Below are 25,103 nucleotides of genomic sequence, written 5' to 3' on the forward strand. Positions count from 1 at the left end.
TAAAATGGAATTAAAAGATGGTCCACTTACACCTCTTTTTTGAACGTAAAAACATGAAAAGATTGCGGGATTTTTGTCATTTCAAATTCGATATCGATCATAAAACGACGTGTCATTGATCGCTTTTTTACTTTTTCGGGTCAAGGGCACTAATGATGAAAAGTACTCCTTGGTCGTAAAAGATCAAGCGGTTCTCTCAAGTATTATTTTATACTTTTTCGGGCTTGGAGACACAAATTTACGAAAATGGTCAACCCTGGAGTCTTCTTAAGTTTTTCAGACTCTCTAAAATTGAAAAACGCCGAGTTTCTCCTATACTGGACTCGTTACAATTTCATAATAAAGGACCTGTTCAATTACAAACAGGAACAAACCACTCCTTCTTAGGGTTCGAATTTAAACTAAGTTGGACTCATCTGAAGGATGAGCTTATAATCAAGCAAATGTTATCCTCCTCAAGCTTGTCAAAAAATAAAGAGGTACTTGCTAGAAATGGTGGGGGAAAAGAGAGAAAAATGAGCCTGTTTGTCATACTTTGTAACCACTCTTGAAGACAACACTTTTATTCACCTGGGTTGGGAAATCCTTTGCCTAACAGTTGATCAAACCACATTGGAAGTCTTCAGCCGGTTTCTGGGTATTAACTTTGGGTCAATTGTCACCAAGCCATCTGTCGTGTCGTTATGTGTTCAAGAGATCACTGCCAATAAGCCATTCATCTGCAAAATATCTGTCATCCATCTTGACAATCTCTGAGTCAGTCCTTGCATCTAAAATTCTTCAACTTGATCTATGATTTCGTGTTGTGGGCTTGCCTACGACGGAACGCTTTCTATCGACATCAGCTCATCATCTAGAAAGATGATCTAGAAATCGTCAGTACCTTGAGATCTGCATGCCTCAATGGCAGGTTTCTCGCCTTTGACGACAGTTTACATCATTGACTTTCGATCAAAGGATTCCATGACATGTTCGACATCAATACATTTATTCGCATCTCATGGATTGTACTGGGTACTTTGAGAGCCATTGACATCACTGGTGGTTTCTCTCACACTTGTTAACAGTTCACATCATTGACTGGTAATAAAGTGGTTTCTACCATGTTCGACATCAACGCATTCATTCGCATGGATAGAATCGTACTGTTTCGGGAAGTAGAAATGAAGACCCTAGATCTAGTTTCCACAATCCAGGCTGCGAGGAATTTTGTATTCATTATATAATGGACTATTCATAAACAGATGGCTGCGTCCATACTGTGTCCACATGAGTCTATACTTGTGATGTTTTACAAGATCATTCCTGTATCAGAGTTGTAGTTAGTTTTTCTAGTCAGTTTTGATTTGAGTATGGGAATACCTACCTCAACGATGATATGATTTCATATATATATATCTTGCATTGAATGTTTTTACAGGTTCCAACCGGGCTCTCCACAAGATGATCCTCGAAATGATAAAGTACTTCACTCTTCCTAAATGATAAGAAATCCTCATCTACTATAGACTTCGCACTTTAGGGGGCAATCTGTTACACAAAAATATCGTCACCATGATTATTTGCAGTCAGTATGGGTCTATCATCACTTGTACTGTCCTCCTAAGCAAGTCTCAGACCTCAGCTCTTCAAATCAAGCTTTGGAAATGAGAGAAAGACATTAAAAATCAATGTAACTCTGGTTCCACACTTTCTCTCATGGTCACCTACGGTCCCGCACCTTCTGTGTACAAAATCTGCAGACCTGCCTGCTCTGTCCCTAACGGTGTAGGTGCGGACCCCTGTGAAAGTCAAAAGGCGAAAGTTTTATCTTAAAAAAATCACTTTGGGTTAATTCTAGAGGTTTCTAGAAGGAATTTTGACGTGGATTGTTCGCTCTGAGGTGGTTCATGCATCCCAAAAGAGAAGGAGCTAATCCCTTGATGAGAGGAGCTATCCCTTTGAAGGAGGGCTTTATCCCTTTGAAGGAGGACCTAGTAACCTCCCTCCATTGCACTATAAATACAGGCATTGGGCTGCTTGCTAGGGAGGTTAGAAGCTGAACATTTTTTAGGGTAAATGCTGGTGAAATCAAGACTTCCTAGTTGAGCTTAAGAGGAGAGATCTCACATCTTTTTGGCTTCATTGGGGAGTGAGTGAAACTTGTCAAAGTAGAGGAGACTTCTTGCTGGACCCTGGGAGGAGCTTGTACAGCGTCAAGGCAAAGGTTGTAAAGTTCTTCTTCTTTTGAATTAATACAATCAAACTCATTTTTCTCAAAAAGTATCTCATGTTATTTGTTTCATGGACTCCTTGACTTTCATGTTAAATATGTTTTATGCAATTGGCCTTTCAGGTGCTATTTAATTTGTTTGCCTTGTTTGTGTTTGTAGATTCGCGAAAAGGAGCTCATTTGGATCGAAGGAGCGAGGGCATCCACAAGCTTGCATTGGACCTAAGGTAGGCCCTAAAAACACTTGTTTGTTATTGTTTATCAAAGCATATTTAGAGAAAAATAGTGTCTGGTTGGTTTGCTTGTCATTAGGTCTTCTTTAGATTCTAGGAAGGTCTATCTTGTCCGCAAGATTGACTTATTCCGTGTGACAATTAGTCTCAATGAAGAAGTGTCTTAAACGCAACATTTTGTTTCATTGCTTTGTAGTGGGGACATGAGGTTGGTGCACACAGGGCCACTAGCCTAACTCTATAATCGAAGACGGAAGTGGTTGAGTATTTTAAGAAATTAGGTTATCTTAATGCCTGGAATGTTGGAGGGTTGAGTAGCATAGGAGAAGTTGGGGACTCAACCGCTTTGCATGGTACTTTGGAAGAAGTAACACAATTTAAGGAACCAAAGGCCAAGTACAAAAATCATTTTCTTACAATTTCAATTGTTCAAGGCTACTTCTCATTGATTCTGGATTCAATTATGGGGCCTCTCAAGACTAAGGAGTTTAGGAAAACTCATAGTTGCTTCAATTGGGTCTCATGGTGTGGATGGTGGTATTCAACAGGTTTCCCATCTCACTTATTCTCCATGAGGGAGGGGTGTAGGGAATGCAAGGATTTTTCATTCTAGTAATGATCTAGGTGGCTTTGGAAAAGTTCAAAAATCAATGTCACTGGATTGAAGTGGAACCAAGGTCAAATTGAATATTTCAACTCAAGCTTTCCAATGACGTGAATGACACCCCAATATGAATTTGTATGTGAAAGTTATGGCCGATCAACATTTTGGTCAAACTAGACCCATTAACAGCCAATAACGAGTCAACAATTTGGCATTTACTGGCACACGGATTTCAGCTGCCAGAACGGGAAAATTTGTCACCTCCTTAAATTGCCCGATAAAACCAAAAATCCAATCAATTTTCTTTTAATAAATTGTTTTATATAAAATGAAAATATAAAAAAAGAGGTGGCGGCCACCACCCCCGCCACCCCACCACATATATATTATAATCAAATATGGTTGGCGGGATGTCAAACCCTGCCAACCCACAAACACCATATATATATATATATATATATATATATATATGGGCCAATGGCCCGTCATTTAAATGGTCGTGACATCCACTATATGTGTGGGGTCGACAGGACTTGAACTAGCATCAATCGGTGGTCGGCCTGCCCCACGCGATGCCTCCATAACACACCAACCAAAAAACGTTACAACCGCCCAAAAATTTTAATGCGTCATATTTAAAATTATTGCTATCAAATAATGGGGGGAGACCCGCAGGTTTGACGCCAAGACCTCCACCCCTCAATTTTACCCGCCGACGGTTACACCAAGTGGTAGGACTTGGTAAAGTTTGCGAACTTCGAAATATTTAAACCCTGCATATTTTGTCATTCGCCAAGAAAAAAAGGCCGAACTGAACAATGAGTGTGTCTGTTGAGGTGTGGAACCCTGATGTGCGGGAACAATGACTAGGGCAGAACTATGTCAACACAAATTTCGAGACAGATTCTCAAGGAATCTTTGTGGGAATATTGTTTTAAGCTCGAGGAATATTTAGATTCCCTTGGAGGCTGATTTTTCACATAGACATAATGATACCAAATTTATAGCTTCTCATAATTTTGCAAGGAACGTGATGGTGTGATCAGTTTCCTCAACTCAACAACAAAATTTAAGGCAATGAGTAGTAAGGAATCTTTGAGATTCCCAAGGGCCTAGATTTTGACAGTGTCAGAAAGGGTTTGAGTTTACAATCATTCAACATGATTTCATGCCACAAATTCAATGGTGTAGTCCATTTTGTCAATAGAGATGTGCATTTTTAGGCCATCCCCAGAAGTTGAGCTAATGATGCAGTGATGCCATGTCTTTCTTTTGATTTGCTGAGATGATGATTTCGCTGTTGAGATCCTTGTTACCATTATGTTGAAGGATACTTGTATGCCACGTCATGTGAGAATTTATTATCTTGTCATGCTAAAGGAGGGTCCATATGAGTGAGAGTTCCTATAGGAGAACGTCTCGTGGAGAGACATGGCACTCTAGTTGAGGGAGTTTATCCTTGTAATGACAAAGAATGTACCATGTACTCATCATCATCTTGCAACATTTAATGAAATGACCTCCCCACTCTTGACACCGAGCCCAGAGACGTAACCACAATGGGTGAACTTCGTTATCAATGTGTGTATGTGTTTTGATTTGATGTTTGTCATTGTGTTTCCTCTTCTTTAAAGTATGCACATGTGGTTTTTCATACTCTTTCACATGCAATGATCCTAACATCACAGAAGTAAAAGATCTTGGTTACTTATGGTAGTTTAGAGATCTAGATCAAGTTTGGTATTAGAGAGGTCTTCTTGCTAATGTGAATTGTGAGTGTGAATGATTGAACATGCAGTGAGAAAGAAAATGGAAGATTACAGAGATATCTATGAAGCGTTCTATAGGATGGCCAACATGGTTGATTTAATGTATGCAAATTATGAGGAGAAAATGGCAAGAGAGGAACATGAGAAAGAAAGAGCAGAGGACGATGCTCCATCTTCATCTTCCAGTGATTTTTCATCTTCTTCATTATCTTCTGATCATTCATATTAGGAGATTAATCAGAGACTTCAAGCAAAGAATGTTGAATTGAGGAGACTTGTACAAGAAGAAAGAAAGGAGAAGCAGAGATTGCAACTTCACTTACGAGCCACGGAAGAGGCCTTGGAAAAGTTGAAGTGCAACTAAGGTATTGTATCTCGGTCTAGCACAGCTAAAATTTCAAACATCTTCAAGAAAGTTCTAACACGAGATTAAAACTGGCAAATTTGATGGCACCTGATAATATTTTCTAAAAGCTCTACAAAGGGAAGACATTCTTGTTTTTATGAAAAATGATAAGAATGATAAAATATCTCCTGGTTCCATTTCAAATATTTGGAAAGGGAAACAAATTTATGGAAGCTATTTAATATCAGCTCCCATATATTGTTTTCCCTGGTGTAACTCTTATAGGTTCTACTCTTGTCTCACTCATTCAAGATTATATTATGCATCTATCTCAGGCAAACATCCCTGCAACATATCTCAGTGGAAATATGGAGTGGTCGGAACAATAACAAAATCTAAATGAGCTTGGTCCAAATTGTTGTAAATTTAAGATGCTATATGTGATGTCAGAGAAGATTGCAAGAAGTGATAATTTTCTAAGACATCTCGAAAGATTGCATCGAAGGGATTTTCTCACTTGAATTGTAATTGACAAATTAGGAGGAAACCCAGCTAAATTTGGTGGACCTCCAAATAAAGTTAACAGTGCCTCTACATTTGGCAGAATCGCCAAATATGGTAGAACTCTACCAACTTTCGGGATAGTTGGGTGGCCCTATTAGTGGGTGCCACGTGGTAACCCGAAAATGGCTAATAAAGCGTGGGTTCCACACTAGGAAATGATTACGATATGGGATTTAAATTTAAAAAAATATATATAATAAAAGAAGGGTTGGTGGGTGGTCAAACCCCACCAACCTTATTTCATTATATATATATATATATATATATAAATATATATATATATATATATATATATATATATATATATATATATATATATATATATATATATATATATATATATATATATATTGCAGCATATGTTAAGGTCGGCGGGCTTCCAACCCCACCAAACTGATGGTTAGTTGCAAATAGACATCCAAAATGGGAGTGGTGGGTTTCGGCCCCAAACCACTCCATAACCAATTTCCAAACATGAACCCTCCAACAAAACCATCTAGTCAGCTGGCTTTGAAGACTCTGTCACCAAGTTACTATAAAAGCCATGTTTAATGTGCGACTGAGCAGAGGAGAGGAGAGGAGGGTGACAGAAGTGGCACAAAAACCAAGGCTAAAGGAACTAGAACAGTGAAAAACCATGCATGGTGGAATAGTAATAGGGTGGAACCATGAGCGGGCATGAAGTACGAGACTATAATATCTTGGAGGTGAATCTGCAAGGAATCTAGAAGATTCCCTAGAGGGCCAAATTTGACAATGTTAAAATGGGGTCGAGTTTATACTCATTCTTCATTATTTTTACAAGTATCACAATGGTGCAATCCATTTTGGCATTTTTGCATCCCATTTTTCAGGTCATCCTTAGAATTGAAGATATAAGATGCATTTTGTCATGTATTTTCCTTTCATTTTCCAAAGAGATGAATGTATGTTGTAGGTGATATTTGTATGCTACAAGAAGGCAACAAGATTTGAACTATTGCAGGGAATTCATCCTCTTAGACTTTTCATGCAAGCCAAGGTGGTACAGTGTTGAGAAAAGGCCATGTTGACACTTTTTCCAAAAGTAATCATGTTTATAGTCACTGGTCTCAGAATTGCAAGATGATTATTATAGTGATGAGTATCATTTGAATCTGACCAACAAATTCAAGAGGACCTATTGCCACTTATGTGAGAGTGTCCATTTTATGCCACTTTTGTGAGAAGTCATTTTTTTGTCTCATCAAAGGAGAATCGTTCTATTTGAGTGAGAGTTCTTTGTAGGAGAACGTCTCTTTGTAGGAGAGACACTACCACTTGAGATGAGAGTTCTGTGCTTGTGTTGATAGAGATTTTTCTATGTACTCAAATTCTTTTTTCAAATATTAATAAATATGCCTCCCCCACTATTGAAGCAGGGCCTAGAGACGTAGTCCACACTAGATGAACTTCATTATCACATCTTGTGTTATGTTTGCTTCTTGTTTATGTTGATAGATTGGTGAAAAAATTGTTCAATGTATGTTCTTTCTCATGTTCACATGAAAATATAAGTGTCAGTTAAAAGTCCTACAATGAATATTTTTGTTTAAGTAAATACTAACAATTTTTTTTGGATCAAACAAGAATTTTATTTTTCAAGGCTCCTAGGCTCTTCTCACTTATATGGTCCAATCTTTAATGCCATAAAATTGTCTTATCTGTAGGAAATTTTCTATCTAAAGCACATGCTCCTTTGGTTACTAAGAAAGCATGGACCTTGGGAGTTGATTCAACTCTCCTCTTTTATGTTAGTTTTTTTGATGAAAGTGCAATTCTATAGATATATTCATTGTAGGAATTGAAGAACTATTATAGTAAATCTGGCATGCATTAAGCTGAATAGAGAGCCCTCGTAATGACCCTTAGCAAGGACCATATTACACCATCCATTAGAAAAAATATCATGCACATCCACATCATTAAGTGCATTTACTAAACATAAGTTTCATGTCAAACCTAAAATGTGCATAAATCTATTGATCCCCTTCACTCTTACTTTAGATTTGATCCAGAGTCCACCACAACCAATAATAATAAGATGAGAATAATTACTAAGGTATACCTTTCCACTATCATATTTCTCCTACAGTAGAAACAACTCTTGATGGGTAGCCATGTGGTTGGAAGGTCTATAATATATCAACCCTACATTCTGACATGCAGGGGTACCTAAGTCCACAACAAAGGCAGCTCCACCATTCTCCTAAGAATTTTTTTGATCCATTATCAAATTCATATTCTTTTTCTTTCTTTCTCCATTTTTCTCTTCCTTGTAGTCTCTTATGTAATATTGACCTTGCCACAATTCCAACATCTTGCCTTGGAATTTCTAGGAGACTTAGATCCCCCACAAGATTTATATCTTCCCTTCTCCCTTTTATTTCCTTTTTCTTTCATCTTCCTTGAACAACAAGGGCATCCATGGAGGATTCAAAATCCTTCCACCTCATCTCCCGTGAAATTATTTATTTGTGATGCTTCCAACAACCATTTCCAAGTTGTCTCATGTATTTAACAAAGAAAATAGGAGGGTCAAGCAATGATCCTTCTTATTAATCTTGAATTCAATTAAGTTAAACTAGGTCACACCAATATTAAACCCAATCTATTACTTGACTATTGAATTACCATCACCCATTCTCATGGCATATAAGAAGGATGATGGTGATTGTTGACTATGAATTTTGCATAGTACATGTCCCCCAACTTCTTCCAAATTTTCACTAGAATGTATTCTCAACATTAAATCAACCAAAAAAAGATTGATAAGGCTCCTTTCCTTTTTTTTCAGTGGTTCCTATTGTTAGTTTTTCATAGTAGAGGATGTCCTCCATCACAAATATTCCATTAAATATTCCATTTTTCAAAAAACAATATTTCTTCTATGCAAGCTCTCATTCAAACCATGATTAGAAAAAAACAAAACCTTTTTCCTAATACCCAATGATCATTTTCTAAAAAAAGCTATTTAAAATTATCAATATATTATTCTACAAACATTACAATATATTTAAAAATATTTTCATAAAAGTTAACAAGATTTTATTTTATATAAAAATTTCAATACATTTCATAAATTCATACCATATTACCGATCAAAATACTCAAAATATATACAGTGGTAATAAAACAGCAAATCATATATAATTTCTAAAACCAATAGCTATTATAAGCATCCATTTCCATTTTAATATTATAAAATCTCCATCCATGAATCACGCCGTGTTAATTTTCATCACATTCATTGAAAATGGATAAGAGTAACACATGATATGCTCTCCCAGTCATGCATGTAATGCCTACAAGGTAGCCTACCATTCATTATAACTTAAAAGAAAACATAAGTACATGTTCTTCTTAACATGTAAGTTATATGACATATTAATATCAACACAATTCAATAAAAATAAAATGACATTTTTATCCGATCGGCATATTAATTTTAGAATAAGGTATTTAAAATTTTTATTTAATTATTAAAAAAAAATTAAGTGGAATAATATTTTAGAATATTTTTTTTTATAGTTTACACAAATCAAAGATTAATTTATTTCTAAAGCAGTGATGCTTTTTTCATTTTTTAATTAAATTCATAAATAAACAAATTACATATAAACAAGTGCCATATGAAATGAGTTATGATTTTTTAGGTATGTGGTATTCATAAGCCATGGTATTGGCTCACAATATTGATATTGTAACAAACCTTATTTATAGATTAAGAATCTCCATGATAAGTGGGGATAAATATTCATGGTTAAGAATCTTGTTATATATATATATATATATATATATATATATATATATAGATATAGATATATTACTTAGATTTTATTATTTTTGTATTTTAATTGCACCCAGAGGCATTCTCTAATTGCATCCTCTGGCTAGATGAGGACTTTGACTTAGCTAGTAGATTCAAAAGAAATTTTGAAGACATAACAAAGAACTTATTTGGTATCGAGCTAATCATGCTCTATAATTCCCAAGATTTGATAATTTGTAATGGAATTAATAAGTGTCCAACCTCCATCCATATGAGTTTTATTCATGGGCTTGGCATTCGTGTGTATTATGAAATATCTGATATCCATGTCCTTAACCATATTTTTAACCTTTACCTACTAAATAACTGCGAGCCTGATTTTGACCATAGACTTGTAACCTTAACTCTAAGCCTTGACATACACACCATCCACATGCAAGAGATTTGTGAAATTCAAAGGAATATGTGTTTTGGCAAAATTAAAATGGATGTTTTCGTAAAGGATGTAAATAGGGATTTATATTTCTTAACATATAATGATAAAATTGATCAAATCTACCACAATTTTACTACAGGCTTTTCCACTACCATTAACAATTTCTCTACAAAGGTTTCTTATAAGAAGAATAATATTTCTTCTAACCCTTGGTATGATAATTATTGTAAAATTGCTAGAAGAGTGATTAGGGATAGTCCTAGCGAAACCATAGTGCTTGAAAAAGTAAATATATGCAAAGCTCTTATCAAAAAATTAAGAAAAAATCCTATATAAACAGGAGGCAAGAACATCTTCTTTATCTTTTGAAAGTTGAGCCCAGAATGTTTTGGAAGAAAATTCTTGTTTATAAAACAAAAGAAAATAATGTGATCCCTTAAAAGGACTACGATATATATCATAAGAATCTTGAAAATTCCCTTGACACCATGGGAACTATCTTGAACACTCATAAATATAAGGATATTTTTTCTTTGGAATGTATTGAGTTTAGGATTAAGAAACTTGCTAATGGGAAAGCTAGGGATATTGAACATTACCAAGCTAAAATTTTCAAAATGTGAAGCTTTGTCATCATGCATCATATACACAAACTCCTCGATTTGGTAGTGAAACAAGGTCTCCGTAAACCTTGGATGCAAAGCCTTATTGAGCTTATCTTTAAAAGTGGGGATAAAAATATTCTCTCTAACTATGGGAAGATTATGATCAAGCACATTTTAGCCAAGCTATATTTTCTCATTTTGGAAAAGAAGATTATCCTTTGGCTTGAAATCCATGGTAAAAAACTAAATGGAAAGTTGGGTGTTACATAGTAATTTATCATCGCCTTCACTCCCGATCCTTTCACTGTGTCATGTGTCCAAGGCAAACATGCTCATGTTGAACAAATGCTCTCCTATGTTTCCAATTGACCCACTTTTCCTAAGTTATTTGCCTCATTGCGGCTATGGGCTGAATAAACACGCTAAACGGCGCTCATGAATAGTCCATCTGCGCTGCCAGCGTGGAAGTACATCTGATTCCCGTGATGGCCCGATTTTATGCACCAGCGCGGGGCTATGTGTTAGCTTCAGCGATGATCTGACTAGCTGCACTGATCACTAGCGATGTCAGCACTGAAGCTCAGTTTTGTTCCCGCGATGATCCAGATTGGGTGAATTTGTTCCAACAGTCGGCCTTCCAGATGACTCCAAACCTGGTTGTTGGCCTAGTTTATGTTGCCCTTCCTTCCCTGGTGTGGCAGTTCCGTCAATTGTGCTACCTTCCTTGATGATAAGCTCTCCCTTCCACCTTTCATGGAGACTCCTTCTCCTATTTAAACTCTCACCATTGCTATGCATTGCTAGTTTCTGATAGTTGGCTAGTTGAGCAGTGCTGTTAGTGTTTTGTGAGTTTGCTAGATAGCTGGTGTGAGTGTGGCAAGTGTGGGATTATTGATAGCTTGTGGAAGGTTGTGAAGTGCCCTTAATCTTGTGTAAAATGTATGAGTGAGAGAGCTCTTGTATGTTGGGAGATCCATCTCCAAAGAGTGAATGCTTGAAGAACATGCTGGCTGGACCCTTCTGAGAAGGCTTGTGACGTCAAGACTTTGGTTGTAAGCTGACTCTTATTTCATTATTAATGCAATCAATGATGTTTTCCTATGTCTCATATGTAATGTACTTGATAGCTCATGACTTCTTGACATTATGAGTAAATAGTTCATTGTTGTTTCCGGTTACGTGCTTTGTTGTATTTCCTTTGCTTTGTTTCAGGGCAATTACTCATTGAGGAGAAGGAAGTGGAAGCTGGAGCAGCGCAACGGAACTCCATTGACCACCGGTTGAGGTGGGCCTCCAACTTTAACTATTTAAGGAAAGCTATCGTTGATCTGTCCTTGTTTGTGACTAGACCCACTCTAGGGCTAGAGGGGTTGCCTCTGTTTGCAGAGGGAACATTTCCTGCATCACAAATTGGCGACTCCATTGGGGAGGCTTTGGCCTTTGTTTTTTTCTTGTTTGCTCTTGTCTTGATTTTTGGATTTGGTCTCTTTTGTAGTTTTTGGGATTAGTTATCAGTTCTCTGAGTTTCCTGGGTTGATCTAGAAATACCCCTATTTGATTGAAGGATTGACTGTTTTTGATTTGGGAGTTTTGGTTCGCTTGTCATTGTTTTGAACATCATCGCAGATTTAATTTTAATAGTTGCGCTGTCATCGCGCTCACCCTTTTGTAACATCCTATTCATCGCGTAATTACGCCTCACAGTTGCGACGGTTATGAAATTGGACCATCGCGGGAAAAGCATGTACTTCCGTGCTGACATTGCTTTGTTGCTGCGGTAAGTGCTTTATCAGTGCTTGTTGCTTGTGTATTACCCGTGCTGATTGCTGTAGAATTGATTTTCTCAATTCTACCTCCTGAGTCCATCAGTCCTACTGGTCCCTTGCTTTTCTCACTTGCTTGATGACTTGTTTTTCACTGTTCATGGTTAAGGCACTCTCTTGTGAGCTTTGTTGAATGAATCTTGTTTTTTTGCTTATGTGACCTGGATCATTATTTCAAGTTCCTTGAATCAGTTCACTTGGTTACTTGTTTGCTCAAGGTTCGTTTGCAACTTTTTGTTGGTTTGATTGAGCCTTCCCCTTTGCCTGTTTTTGGTTGATTGTTTAGTGAATGTTATTGAACCAATCTTTGGCATTGATTCGATTTCTTTTTGCTACCGAACATAGATCACAATTGTTTGGATCAACCGGGTTTTTCCACACTTGCTTGTCGCTTATTAGTTTTTCTAGATTTAAAGACATCAAAATCGAAAGGATTGCATTCATTTAGTACGAAAGTGAAAGTGAATTTACATTTCAAGTTTGCATATTGGGAAGCGAATGATAAGATCTATCATTAGTAGTATTCGCGCACTTTAGGAATTGATGTCTGTATGCACTAAGTGACTGCCTTTGTTGTCTTGGTTTTCTTGGTCTGGGAATGATCTCTCTACCCTCCCATAGGTAGGTGTTCATTGAAGAAAAAGGATTTTTCATTCATTCTAGCTACATCCTAGGATTTATTATATACATACGGTAAGGCCTGAAAACTAAAACATAATCCAAGACCAACTCTAAAATAAACTGAATAAATCTAACAACGCATTGGAACATAACGCACATTATTTAGAGGTCTAGGCTAGAGATGTGCTTCGTTGTCGTTAAACTAGTCACTTTTGTTTCCACTCAAGGTTGGGTGATTCCTCCTTCTGTGACTCAATAGTGGTCTAGTACAGAATTGTGCTCCCATGTACCATCGAGTATATGTTGGGAGACCCCACTAGGTTTATCATCCTTTATCCATAGGAAGCCATGTCTGCCGCCTTACAAACCATAATGCACCGAACATAGCATTCGGGAAGATTGACTGTCGTACGGAAAGTCCTTGGTTTTCATATGATTGCCAAGGTGTATATGCAGTTTTACGGATTGTCTGGTAAACCTTTTGCCTAGTTCTCCAAAGTAGTCACTTTCGCTCCTTTTCAGACTCCCTAAAAGAGAAGGTTCATTTGAGCACTTGTCGTTTCAGGCTCATTAAACCTCGAAAGAGATAGAATCACCTTTTCGTCCTTTTCTCGACTCTTTAAAGATGAAAAGGTCAAGTTTTGTTCCTGCATCATAAAATTTACTGCCCATGAAATATTCTTGGTAAAAGTTCGAGTTCTTGGTTGTGATAAGAGTGTTTTTCGGCTCGTTCTCGATGGCAACATTCCCCGAGTCTACCGGCCAAGGTTTTCCCCCAGATGGAAATCCTGGTCCGTTTCCTTCATTTGGAAATTTCGGTGCTCCGTATATGGCAACATTGTCTTTGCCTGGGTTAACCATCGGTTTGCCCGTATGGTTGTTTTCAACCTCGGTGGTCCTGAGCATCATGACTCCTATTCCACTGTCTCCTTCGTCTGAACCACGACATGTTGATTCCAAGGTTGAGCCTATGCCTTCTTCCCCTGTTTCTTCCTCCTCCTCTCCTCCTTCGCTTGGTGAAAGTTTCACATCTAGTAACCAGGAGACTAAGAAGAAGAAGAAGATGAAGAAGAAGAAGAAGTTTGATAAATGTGAGGCCACCTGTCCAGCTATTGCTCCGAGTACATATTAGGTTGGACAACCTCCTACTCCTCCACGGAAGGTCAAGTTCCCTTTTAAATTGTGCAAGGGTGACCATCTTCTTCGTGATTGTCCTGGCATTCCTAGGAACTTAGAAGCATGGTCTCACAATCTGGCTCGTCCCTCATCGTCCTCTGAAGCTCATGGCACTGCTACCCTATCAACTGGAAATGGTAAGAAGAAAGGGAAGATTCGATTCCCCTGTAGGCTATGTGAAGGAAACCATCCCCTTCACCTTTTTCCGCTCCTGGATAAAGCTTCTGCCATTTTGGAAAGTCTTACAGCTTCTTCGCCTCGACTTCCCATTGGTTATCAGAGGCTCTCTTCAGACCCTCTCCTCATCGACAAAGAGATTAACTTAGATTCTTCTCTTGTCTGTCCTCCTCTTTCCGAACCCGGATGTGCCAAGCCTACTCCAGACCAACCATTGGTCAGAGAGAGTGTTGACTTGGGTTCACCACCTGTTGATCACTCTGTTTCGGAAGAGAATCATGCTCATGTTCTTCTCATCTCATCAGATTCTCCTGAGTCCAAAAACGACCCTCCTATCCCCGTTGGTCAAGAGAGTCCTTCTTCGGTTCCTGTAGAGCATGGGGGCAATCATACGACACCCGCACCAAGTAGTTCAGTCGTTTCCTTCGACTGGAGTCATTTGACTGCCTTCCGCCTTCCATCCCATGTGCCTTTCCAGATTATAGTACATGCCTATGATAAGGCAGTACCTAGCACTGTTTTGGATGAGGGTGCGTCTGTCAGTCTTATGCCTTCCACTACTTGGCAAGATTTGGGTTCCCCACAGCTTGTGCCAGTCACACAAAATCTGTTGGAATTCGACGGAGGAACCAGTCAACCATTAGGGATCCTTCCAAAGTTCCCCATTACTTTGGGAGGCAAAACCGTCTATATAGATGTACTAATTGTCCAAGGTGCTTTAGATTTCAGTCTTCTCTTTGGTCATGACTATGTTTATGCCATGGGAGCCCTTGTCTCTTCGCTTTTCCATGTGGTTTGTTTTCCACATGATGGAAGAATGGTGACCATAGATCAATTATCATTCTTTAGTCCCCCGGTGCCTCCTGTGCAACCTTCATTCCCTCTCGGTTCTTGCTCGCAAGCAGTACCTTCCTTGCCACAGGTCAATTATGTGGCTACCTGTTTCGTCTCCGCCTTTACTGATGATCATGCAGATGGTCTCGTACATCATGTACTGGGGGCATTGGAACCTGATCTGTCATTAGTGCCTCATGACATGTATTCCTCCCAGAGTGCGTCCCTTCCAGATCTCTTGGGAGCCATGTTCTCATATGGCCAATGAACCATGGTGTACGAGGATAGTTTTTTCCTGTCTCAACCTCGTTAAAAAATGAAACACCTCCCCTTTCCAAATCGAGTCTTTGATTAAGATCTTATAAAATCCAAGTCGAGTCTTTCCAAGATCTTGGAAGTGAACCTTCATTCCATCCACCTTGTTGAATGCAATGAAGCTTGGGGGGCATGTACCTCGACTTGCATCATTATGCTGAGGGCATGCAAACTTATAACAAGCATAGTTTTTTGTTTCAAGCTTGTGTAAACATGAAACCGAATCCAAGCATAGTTCTCCATGGTTCAAGCTTGTGTAAAAATGAACCCATACTTGATTTACATCTCGTGATTGCCTTTTATCCGCTAAATTTTTCTAGATGAGCCTTGATTGTTTCATTCCATTGCTACCATCTCTTTGGCCGATCATATGCTTTCACTTGGTTGTTTTTCCTTTCCTGAGGAACCACAGTGATGAGTGGTTTTATTAGCCAGCCTCATGACCATTACATGTTTTGAGTAGTTCCACCATTACCAGAACCAGTTTCTACCCTTTATACCACTCGTTCCTCCACGACGAGTCTCCTTTAAGCTCTTTTTTGACTCGTAAAATATGAAAAGATTGCCGAGAATTTTTCCCTTTTTGACTCGTTAAAAAGAATAAAAATTGAGGTCTTCTTTAAGCTCTTTTCCAACTGTGTAAATGAGAAAAGATTGCCAGGCTTTTGTCGTTTCAGGCTTGTTATTGGTTACGAAACGACGTGATTTCGATCGCTTTTCTACTTTTTCAGGTCGAGGTCACTAATCATGAAAAGTACTCCTTGATCGTAATGGTCAAGCGGTTCTTTCGAGTATCGTTTTATACTTTTTCGGGCTTGAGAGACACAAATTTACGAAAAAGGACCCCCCTGGAGTTTTCTTTTCCGTGTCTTTTTCAAACTCTCTAAACATGAAAAAGACTCCGAGTTTTACCTATGTCGGACTCGTTAAACCCTGACGACATTGGACTCGTCACCATGACGAGACTCGAGCTTCTCCTCCCTAGGGCTCGTTAAACTATTACTAGGTTGGATTCAACAACAGGTTTATCATTGATTGTCTATGGCAGCAAGTCACTCTTGAACATCGACACTTTTACTTCTTGTCGGGTTGGGATATCCATACATCATCATTTTGCCTTCCGCGGGTTGGGTTGTCATTTAGCCTTATTCCATTTGATCTATGCCGTCTCCATTAAAGCCTCTGATCCCCTAGTACCTGAATGCTGCCACCCTCTGGAGTCGTGTCGCCGACATGTTCAAGAGTATAATCCTTCTGCAGTTTACACCTCTGTCTCCTTCTCTGATACTCTGTTTCACCATCTACCTCTTATTCCTCGTCTCGTGTCATTGATGGGGGAAACATTATGGTCCTCCTGCGATGGATCGTCTCATGTCGATTTTAGCTAATTATCCAGGAGATTTATCTAGAGACCCCTTTTGGTACCTTGGAGATGGCATGCCTCAATGGAAAGTTCTTCGCACCTGACAGTCAACTTGCATCATTGGTCGTCAATTGGGTGATTCCACGAGTGTTCGACTCCAGCTCCTTCTTCACACTTCGTGGATTGTACTAGACAGTACCTTGAGAACCATTGGCATTATTGGTGGTTTCTCTCGCGCTTGTTAACGATTTACATCATCGACTGGTAATCAAGCAACTTTCTCTCATGCTCTACTTCAGCACTGCTATTCGCATGTTAGAATTTGTACTATGGTCGGTTGGGTTCAAGACCCCGAACTTAGATTACACATGTTCGGGCTGCGTGGATTGGTTCGTGATTACATGGCTCATTAATGGATGGCTGTGACCATACCTTTGTCATTATCATGGTCTTATTAGCTGGATGGTTGTGTCCATACCACAGACCTTGTTTATATGTCTTTTGGATGGCTGCATCCATGCCTAGACTACATGTACTTCACTATCAGAGATATTGTACTTGCGCCTACAGGTTCTTCCAGATGGTGTTCCAGCTCAGTTGTTTTGTAAAGCATTTCACCCCTCCCACTCTCTCGGGCTTCATACTTTAGGGGGCATCTGTTACACAGTAATTTATCACCGCCTTCACTCCTAGTCCTTTCACTGTGTCATGTGTCCAAGTCAAACATGCTCATGTTGAACAAATGCTCTCCTATGCTGCCAATTGACCCACTTTTCCTAAGTTATCTGCCTCATCGTAGCTATGGGCTGAATAAACACGCTGAAAGGTGCTCATGAACAGTCCATCCGCGTTGCCAACGCAGAAGTACATCTGATTCCCGTGATGGCCCGATTTCATGCACCAGCACGGGGCTATGTGTTAGCTTCAGCAATGATCTAACTAGCTGCACTGATCACTAGCGATGTCAACACTGAAGCTCAGTTTAATGCCCGTAATGATCTAGATTGGGCGAATTTGTTCCAACAGTCGGCCTTCCAGATGACTCCAGACCTGGTTGTTGGCCTAGTTTATGTCGCCCTTCCTTCCCTAGTGTGGTAGTTCCGTCAATTGTGCTACCTTCCTTGATGATAAGCTCACTCTTCCAGCTCTCATGGAGACTCCTTCTCCTATGTAAACTCTCACCATTGCTATGCATTGCTAGTTTCTGATAGTTGGCTAATTAAGCAGTGTTGTTAGTGTTTTGTGAGTTTCCTAGATAACTGGTGTGAGTGTGACAAGTGTGGGATTGTTGATAGCTTGTGGAAGGTTGTGAAGTGCCCTTAATCTTGTGTAAAACTTATGAGCGAGAGAGCTTTTGTATGTTGGAATATCCATCTCCAAAGAGTGAATGCTTGAAGAACATGCTGGCTGGACCCTTCTGAGAAGGCTTGTGACGTCAAGACTTTGGTTGTAAGCTGACTCTTATTTCATTATTAATGCAATCAATGATGTTTTCCTATGTCTTTTATGTAATGTACTTGATAGCTCATGACTTCTTGATTTTGTATGTAAATAGTTCATTGTTGTTTCCGGTTACGTGCTTTGTTGTATTTCCTTTGCTTTGTTTTAGGTCGATTTCTCATTGAGGAGAAGGAAGCGGAAGCGGAAGCTAGAGTAGTGCAACGGAACTCCATCAACCACCGGTTGAGGTAGGCCTCCAACTTTAACTATTTAAGGAAAGCTATTGTTGATCTGTCCTTGTTTGTGACTAGACCCACTCTAGGGCTAGAGGGGTTTCCTCTGTCCGCAGAGGGAACACTTTCCTGCATCACATTGGGTTTATGAGACATCACTCAACTATAAGTCATCTTGTTACTCTTACGATAATTACAGAGGAATGTCGCAATAATAAAAATGATCCCTTATGTTTTTTTTATTATAGCTTTAGAAAAGTGTTTGACAATACTCCTCAAGATATTAAAGCTATTGAAGATGGTAGAAGAGATAATGGTTATTATCGAGTTGATGGTTATTGTGACTAGGCTATACAAGAAAGTTATTGCAACACTTAGGAACATTGAGAGTTGTTCAGAAGAAATTAAATGCAATATTAGAGCTAAGAAAAGGTGTCCCTTATCCCCTATCCTTTATGACATTTATATTGATAAGCTCAAAGAGTGTTTATGATCTGAATCTTAGGGGGAGGCCCCCATGATATGAAAAATTGAAATGATAAAAAAATATGAGAACACATAGTAAACAAAACCACAAAGAAACTTTTTTATTAAAATAGGGAATAATTGTTAAAGCTACATTGTGGTGAACAATCTGCCCATTTAAAATATGCGACTTGTTACTTATAGCATTTTTTGGTTACAATACCATAAGTAAATTCCATGTGTGGATAAATACCATGGTGAATGAATATTATGGGTGGATGCCACTTACAATACCATGGGTAAATACCATGGTTGAATGAATACCATGGGTGGATGCCACTTACAATACCATGGTTAAATTCCATGCGTGGATAAATACCATGGGTGGATGAATACCATTGGTGGATGCCACTTTCCATTCAGATCATTACTCCCTCCTTAAGAAGTAATGGTCCCCATTGTGCGAATTTCCCTCATGAGAATCCTTCGTTGAATATGAAGAGCCACTAAAGAGAAGGGTTTTGTGTGGTTAACCCATACCCGTGATTAACAAAGATCCGAGGATAGAGATACCCTATAATGCTTGTGACCAACTGTGATACTGACAGTGTGTAGCCTATCAAATGGACTTTGATGAAGTTTGAATTTGTGGATGAAACATAATGATGACAAACAAAGATCCGAGGATAGAGATACCCTATAATGCTTGTGACCAACTGTGATACTAATAGTATATGGCCTAGCAAATGGACTTCAATGACAAGGGTTTTGTGTAGTTGACCCATAACCTTGGCATTGTGGGTGACCCATAACTGTGATGCTTGTCAGTATACTTGGTAAAAGTATGGTGGTTTTTCTGGTAGATTCTCCTATCCAAGGAGATGTTGTAAAGGCTTCTTTCACATTATAGACCCCTTGCTACAACTTTGTTGATAACTTCTGCTACAGAAGATGAAATAAAATTATGTCAAAGACCCATTTGAGGTATTGAAGAGATATTTCTATTGATAAAGAAAATTGAACTTTGATGACAAGTGGAGTGAGAAAATGATTCCAGAAACTCATCGTATGCGCAGTGGCACAACATTCTAGACATGAGTAGCTTCAATTGCTCATATCTCTCAAACCAGGAAAGGAAATCAAATTTCGTAAAGAACCCATTTGAGATAATAGAAAATAATTTCAAATGAGATATTTTGAACCTTCTAAAATGCTTTGAGGAGGTAGTGTAACTTGCATAAATTATTATGAATATTGCTACAAAACTTTGGAACTCAAATATGCTTCAAACCCTCATTCCCATGAAGTCATAACCTAATTATAATACCACTGATTCAGATCTTGGGGGGAGACCCGAAAGATATAAGAATTGAAATGATAAAAAAATATGAGAACATACAGTAAACAAAACCACAAAGAATCTTTTTAATTAAAACGAAGAATAATTGTAAAAGTTACATTCTGGTGAAAAATATGTCCTTTTAAAATATGCGATTTGTTACTTATATTCTTTTTTAGTTACAATACCACAAGTAAATTCCATGCGTGGGTAAATACCATGGTTGAATGAATACCATGGGTGGATACCACTTACACTGCCATGGGTGAATGAATGCCATGGGTGGATGTCACTTAGAATACCATGGGTAAATTCCATGGGTGGATAAATACCATGGGTGGATGAATACCATAGGTGGATTCCACTTTCACTTCGGATCAGTTTGGAATATATAGGATGTGATGGAAGCAAGATTATTTGTATAGTGATTACTCATTCCCTTTATGCTAGTAATAATGTTCTTTTATCCAAGAGTCATGACTATCTTGTCAAGCAATTTAGAATGCTCCAGGGTTACTACTCCAAGATGGGTATCATTGTTAGCATTAACAAGATCAACTATGATAATTTTACATATGATAATAACTACTTGGATAAAGCTTTTTCGTACAAATATCTAGGAATCAACATTCATCATCAACTCAATTGGAATTATAGAATCAATAAAAGGATGATTGGAGGCTAGAAATATTATTATGGACTTGAAAACAATTGGAAGTTGACGGATCTTTGGATATGGAGTAAAAAAATCCTCTTTAAGACTCTCATCACCCCTGTTATTCATATTAATGTGAGGTTTGAGTTTACAAATTATATAGCTAATCATGGAGGAAGATTGAGCTAATCCAAAGGTAATTTATAACCTACAACCTCAAGTTTAATACTCCCTACCCTATCCTCTTGATTGAAGCTGTCATTTTACCCATTGAAAGAATGATTATGACTAGGTATCTCATGTATAAAAATAAGTTATACAACATGGAAGCCAAGAAGATTCCTAAAATTACTTCTAACTCTAGCTAAAACCCTTACCTCTAGTGTTAAACACATAAGAATAATGGACAACCAAATAGGATAAATGTGAATTACATTTCTATTAACAAAGATATACATTTATAATACATTCTTGTGACCCTTGGTATTCATATACCAAGGTTTCTCTTGGACTTTGGTGACTCTTCACATTCCACACCAACCCTTAGCAGATTAGGTGTCCAACATTCCCCCCTTAATCCGAAGGGGTATATATGAGTCCAATAATAGACTCTAATACAAAAATACAACAATGCATGACAAAAATAAGTTGAAGGTTATCTCTTAGATAATTACATAAGGTGGGAGAAATCTAAGTCTCAACTGGCGATGGTTTAAGGATAACCACGAACACTGGAACGCTTAGTGTAGTTCCTGTAACTCTTCTAAATATGGCTAGAAGTTCAAGTCTTCTGCTAGAGGAAGTGCTCCTTAATTATTTGAAGAGGGAGACCTTCAAACTAGAAAAAGGGAGGTCTTCAAACTACGGTGGTTTAAGGAAGGCTACCAACCAAAGGAACGCTTAGTGTGATTCCCAAAACTCTTCCAAATCTGGCAAGAATTTGAAGTCTTCTGCTAGAGGAAGTGCTCCTTAATTCTTTGAAGAGGGAGACCTTCAACTTGGAAAAGGGGGTTCTACAACCTGCAGTGGTTTAAGGAAGACCACTAACCAAATGCATGCTCAAAGGCTTCTTTGTGTCTCTAGCTACAAATTGGAATCTGGGTATGCCTGTCTCTAGTTGTAGGCTCAGGAAGGAGGTTCAGGTTGTGGCTCAAACTCACTTGATTTATCTTTGAAACTTGTAGATGACCATCAATTACCCCCTATAAGATACAAGGTGAGAATATGAGGAAATCAACAACAAGACTTTTCAAAACTCGAGAACAAATTATGTGATACGAGTGAAATATCTTTTTGGCTATTGAAGCACATTGCCAAGAAGCGATCCATCCAAGGTAAATATTTGTTCTTGCAGGAGGCTTGTTTCTGAAGCGTATATTTGAATCATGATTGTGTTGACTACAATTCTCACATGGATAAGATCAAAACAATGATCTTTTGCATGGCCAACTTTGTGGCATTTGATAATTTTTTGTTGCGGAGGAGGAGTAGGTGATTATGAGTTGTCCTTAAGAAATCTAGCACTTTAAAATTGGATTCGCATAGAATAGTTTGGATTATGAAAGGAAACATCCTTGTCATGTCCAAGATCAATTTTTTTCTTACTTTTGACAAGCTCTTCCCAAGGTTTGATGATGGGCTTGGGAAGTGCACGCTAAATTTATACTTCGGCATGTAAATTTTTTCTCAAATCAACCTCAACTTTACTATCTTGATTAATTTTTTTATGTTGATCGGAGTCAAATTGAAACCAAAAAAGGGGATTTTTCTGAACAAAAACAAGTTCAAAATGATGAATATTTTGTTGTAATTCCTCTCGCTATAGTTATGACTCAAGCTGCAAAAACTCTATCTTTCCTTGTGCATTTTGCAAGCAAGTTTGAAAAGATTTTCCTTACTGACTTTTACCATCCCATCAATAGTGGAATGGATTAGGGTATTCAATAGCTTTAATGCATCATCAAGTCGATCCAATTCACAACAATTCTTCAAGTAAAAATGCACTTGCTTAGAATGTAAAATTACTAGTGAACTTATGAATAGATATTTTATACAATGCCAAATAACTGCAACTTTAATGAATATAAATAGTCCCTAATGCATATCAAAGTTGTGCACCAATATCATTAATTGCATGGGGTTCTAGAAGCACTAATAGGAGTAAAAATCTCACTATGCAATACTTACTGAACTTGTGGTTAGAGGAGCATCAATATTATACTACTTACATAAGATTTTCAGAGTATCTCCTTCCAATCCTTTAAAGTGAGAAAGGTTCACATGGAATACCTAGATAATTCAGCCTAGACTTTATCTTACATTCAAACAGTGGTTCGAACTCGTAAGATTCTTCTCAGGTATCTCAAGGGAATGTTTGTGCATATCCCACACTTATGAATGTAGAATGCAAGGGGCGAAAGTTTCATAAAATAACTTTCATGATTCTTGTTAAATGAGACCCACAAATGATAGAAACATGTAGGTAGCCCATGGCTACTCCATCCTTCAATATAAATGTGCAATTCTTACCATAGTCGCAGCTCGAGTGCCATTCACATATTTCACTCTTGTTCACCTCTTGCAAGACTTCTTCTCTGACGCTTCTTTTGGTTAAGTGCGAGAAAGGTGGAATCTCAGGTTTGTTTTAAAATATTGGGTTAGCACACACAATATGAAATATAGCATTGACGATCACATAACAAACAAATATATATATATATATATATATATATATATATATATATATATATATATATATATATATATATATATATATATATATATATATATATATATATATATATATATATATATGTATATATATATATCATGCACAATATGCAGAGCCTATTAGATGTGGCTCACTGAAATACTTCCTTAATGTGCGCATCTAACAATCGCAGTGAACGCTCCACTACGACAGAGCTCGGTCGTTTTTGTGATGGAAGTAAACGTCGACCTCAACATCAAGAAAATTTTCAAATTCAACGCACATATGAACAATGACACCGATAAAATTCAATGCACATATGAAGGAGATAAACTAACGCACCGCAATCAACATATTTTAACGCACCTCCAGGTGTTCAAGCTCAATGCATTATAACTTCTATGTTGCATAAATATGAACCAGTGCATCCCATCATACAGGAATCAACGTATGCCATCATACATCGTACATGAACCAATGTATATGCAAATTTCGTGCCAGCATATAATATGAACCGAGATAGGTTCGACCAACAGACATTACAATAATGTAAACATATGAATGTCAATGCATATATAACTTCAACGCAGGATTTTAATTAACTCATGCAAAACTAAACTATTCAACTAAGTTATACCCTTCACCATAGTCCAGCACATATTTAATGACCAACCACTACAACACACTGTTCAATGCATATAAATCATCAATTAATACTTAGAAATGGTTGATATTAAATGCACATACCATGATTTAATTAACCCGTATGACATACACCTATCAACAATCTCTGGTTGAAAATGTTGAATTCAACAATATGTGTGAATCGTTAGGAATTACGCATGGAAACTGCGCACTGGGGCATTCCAAACATTCAAACTTTTACCAATATGTGTTGTTGGGAAAAGTATCTATTCAGAATGCCCCTATCCCACTCTAAGGTGTGTTGTGGGGAAAAATGCCTATGCAGGATGATCCTATCCACCTAAGGTGTGACAGTGCCTTAGCAACAAACAGAGACAGCTATTCTGGTTTCTTCCTTTATGAAATGTGAAAGAAGATAGATCAATAGACTTACCGGTGTCTTCTGTTTGTCCCTCGATCTGGTCTCTCTTCTCTTTGGGTGTTCACAGCTACTTGCCTTCTTGCTTATCCAGCTTCAACGGATTCCTGCAAGATCACAAGAGAACAGCTACTTGCGACAAGAGAAGAACACTACACAAAGACAGATATTCACATTCATAACTAGTTTAGGATTAGAAATAAACTAAATACACTAATGCATTCATACATCAAAAATACATCAGCATATAGGAGAAACCAAGATAGCTTTATTGATGAATAACAAGGTTCAGGAAGAGATACAACCCAGAGGGCTCCAATCCAGCATCTC

This window comes from Pinus tabuliformis, chromosome 2_1, assembly GCF_031772625.1.
Source record: "Pinus tabuliformis cultivar Carrire ecotype Pingquan chromosome 2_1, CPIR1, whole genome shotgun sequence".
NCBI lineage: Eukaryota > Viridiplantae > Streptophyta > Pinopsida > Pinales > Pinaceae > Pinus > Pinus tabuliformis.